Source organism: Odontomachus brunneus, unplaced genomic scaffold (genome assembly GCF_010583005.1).
Source record: "Odontomachus brunneus isolate Ranch 3 - 2012 unplaced genomic scaffold, Obru_v1 Obru_scaffold_161, whole genome shotgun sequence".
NCBI classification, from domain to species: Eukaryota; Metazoa; Arthropoda; class Insecta; order Hymenoptera; family Formicidae; genus Odontomachus; species Odontomachus brunneus.
Window position 1 is genome coordinate 406,806 of NW_022639611.1, and position 252 is coordinate 407,057.

Here is a 252-nt window from a genome sequence, read left to right on the forward strand (position 1 = left end):
CGATGCAATGTCAGCTATGTAGGGCATATGTCAGATAAATATTAAATTTTTGTAAAATACGTGTATAAATAACTTTTATTTTCTACGCACGTACTTTTAATGTTAAAAAATATATATAAATATATATGTCTGGATATATTCCATCTCCAAAAAAAGATTTCATACATAATTATGTAAAATTATATAAAATTATATATAATTTTACATTATTACATATAATTATCTATGAAATTTGTCCATACATGTTAATAT